The 3,172-nt window shown below is 35.2% G+C and overlaps 1 protein-coding gene across 7 annotated transcripts in view; it reads left to right on the top strand.

Moving 5' to 3' along the window:
• Positions 1–3,172, top strand: part of LOC106869733 (zinc transporter ZIP11) — a 172,182-nt gene that overhangs the window by 136,562 nt on the left and 32,448 nt on the right. The window contains exon 11 of one of the 7 annotated variants that reach the window (XM_052976848.1): positions 2,564–2,804. The exons of 5 other annotated variants lie outside the window; for them this stretch is intronic. The gene's annotated coding sequence lies outside the window, so the exon portion shown is untranslated. Of the gene's footprint in view, positions 1–1,430; positions 2,036–2,563; positions 2,805–3,172 lie in introns of those variants that run through there. One more of the 7 variants, XM_052976852.1, reaches the window with a different exon arrangement.

Raw genomic sequence — 3,172 nt, 5'->3', positions numbered from 1 at the left:
TATATATATATAAGATGGGCTTCTTTCAGTTTCTTATTTCTTTATTGCCCACAAGGGGCTAAACATAGAGGGGACAAACAAGGACAGACAAAGGGATTAAGTCGATTACATCGACCCCAGTGTGTGACTGGTACTTAATTTATCGACCCCGAAAGGATGAAAGGCAAAGTCGACCTCGGCGGAATTTGAACTCAGAACACGTAACGGCAGACGAAATACCGCTAAGCATTTCGCCCGGTGTGCTAACATTTCTGCTAGCTCGCCGCCTTGCGCTTCTTTCAGTTTCTGTCAACCAAATCCACTCACAAAGCTTTGGTTGGCCCGAGAAAATAAGAGAAGACACTTGCCCAAGGTGCCACACTGTGGGACTGGATCCAGAACCATGTGGTTGGGAAGCAACCTTCTTACCACACAACCATGCCTGCACCTATAAGGAAACTAAATGTAAATGAATGAACCATGTTAACTGTTGAAGAGTGCATAAATGTGCAGAAGTCAAAGTTAGGTCTGGCAGCTAGTTCAGTGAGAAATTTAGTGTAGAGGTAGATATTCAACATGCTTCCATCCGCCATTCCTTTCTATCATTTTACTTCTTAGTAAAATGATGAGCTGGCAAAGTTGTTACCATACTGGACAAAATGCTTGGCAGCATTTCTTCTGTTTTTATGTTCTGAGTTCTCAAATGCTTTTCATCCTTTCAGGGTCGATAAATTAAGTACCAGAAATACACTGGGGTTGTTGTAATCGACTAGTCCTCTCCCTCCAAATTTTAGGCTTCGTGCCTTCAATAGAAAGGATTATTATTGTTAAGGCAGTGAGCTGGCAGAGTCGTCAGGATGCTGGATGAAATGCTTGGTGGTATTTCACATATTGCTATGTTCTGAGATCAAATACTACTGAGGCTGACATTTTGGGGCTGATAAAATAAGTAGTACTTGAACCCTTGGGTTGATGTAATCCACTAGCCCCATCACCACCTCCACCAGCCTAAAATTTCAAGCTTTCTGCCTATAATAGAAAGAATTATTGTATTTCTTGAGGTCACCACCACACAGGAATCCAGGATTGGAAGTTCTTGAGAAATTTTATATACTGATGACCTGGTTCACATAGCAGAAATATTTCAAACATGGAAGAATGGTCTAGATTCCAAAGGTTTAAAGGTCATCAAAGCAAAGGTCAAAGATCCAATTAGTAATAAAATATACACAATCCCATTTCCCCTCTGGGAAGTGGCCTTGATTGATATATTGATAGGAAGTAGGCTGAATCTGGATACTGAGTCTCAGTACAATCAAATGATAGAGGAAAGTTCTGAAGGATTTATGATAAACTTGACAGAGATGCAAGACTTTAGGTTTAATAGTTATATAGCATGATCACAATTTGATTTATGAATTATTGATGAATTTTTTCTTTTTTTTATGTAGGTGATTTATATATATATATATTTTGTGTTATGCTAAGAAGCAGTACCAGAATTTTCGACTCAAATCAAATATAAGAAATTACTTCAGGTCATCGTTAGAGTATCCACATAAGTGGAATTAAGACCTCTAATGGAGAGATTTCCTATTTCATATTGTGCAGACCTGAAACATACATATTCTTTTCTACTAAGCGCAGGGCCTGAAATACTGAATTTTTGATGTTTGGTGCCATTTCTGTCATCTTTTATCTTTTACTTATTTCATTCATTAGACTGCGTCCATGCTTGGATACTGTCCTGAAGAGTTTTTAGTTCAATGAATGAATCAACCCTAGTACATTTATTCAAAGCCTAGTGTTTATTCTATTGATTTTTTTTGCCAAACTGCAAAGCTATGTGGATGTAAAAACACCAACACCGGTTGTCAAATGGTAATGGGGGAGAAACACAGACACAAAGACATGCACACATTTTATTTTATTTTTTTTTATCTTTGTTTTTGTTTTTAATTATTGACGCTTAGGCTAGAAAACCTAAATATATTTAAATTCAGTCTTTTCTTGGTTCTGTGAATCCTCATATATCAAAAATTACACTGAAGAGATTCTTACCCACAAAAAATGGATTTTTATAATTCCGTTATTGGTAAGAATCAAAACAATTGTATGTAATTTGTATTTAATATTTATTATTTATTATATTGTATTATATTATCATAACAATATCATATAATATAATATTATGTTAATAAATTTTAATTTTTGAACTGACAATTGTATGTCTCCATTTTCTATTCATATATATATATATATATATATATATATATATATATATATACACACACACAATAGGCTTCTTTCAGTTTCTGTGTACCAAATCCATCCACAAGGGTTTGGTCAGCCCAAGGCTATAGTGGAAGACACTTGCCCAGTATGCCACACAGTGGGACTAAACCTAGAACCATGTGGTCAGGAAGCAAACTTCTTACCACACAGCCTTGCCTCCACATCATCTGTAGTTTATCAGTTATCTTTCAGTATTATAACTATAGGTAGTATGGTTCTACAAATTTCAAGATTTCACCAACTTTGCAAAGCAATTACATCATTTAAGATTTTTTTTTTTTTTTGTCAGCTCCTCAACCATGAAGAGGGAGTGGTGCCTATTTTTGCTTTGTTCCTTTTTTTCTTACTTAGCAGAGACACATTGTAAAGGATAACGTACTTCAAACAACAATATGATACCAGTGGCAGGTGGAAAGCCAGTTGTCTTAAAAGACAGTTCACAATGAAAAAAAAAAAAAAAATGTAGCACCTGCTCCGATAAAAAAATAAAGAATGCTTACCTTGCTCACTAGAGTGTTACACCTGAAAACAAACAGGTGAAGTTGAATAGAATGACCCTGATAACAACATCTGCCTGTATTTATGAGTTTCTATTGTTGTTCTTATTTTTGTTGCTGTTAATAGTTATTGTTATATAATGCCAAATCAGCTCTAATCGAGTAAAGATACAGTCAAAATATATTAGTCATGACCATCCTATATTTTAATTAGCATCATATATCTAGGGCTACATACTTTAATATCTTCTGTTTTTTTGTTTTTTTTTTTTCAAAAGGAAAACGGTAGGGTGTGATTTGAGGGTGGGAATTTTAGTTGCTATTTCTAACAGGCTGAGCAACCATTTTTTCAACAAGGCTCTCATTGGCTTATTCAGCAGCTGCTTAACTGGACTGTAATG

This window comes from Octopus bimaculoides, chromosome 2, assembly GCF_001194135.2.
Source record: "Octopus bimaculoides isolate UCB-OBI-ISO-001 chromosome 2, ASM119413v2, whole genome shotgun sequence".
Lineage (NCBI taxonomy): Eukaryota > Metazoa > Mollusca > Cephalopoda > Octopoda > Octopodidae > Octopus > Octopus bimaculoides.
Note: the sequence above shows the minus strand (reverse complement) of the source record. Positions and strands in the feature narration are given on the sequence as shown.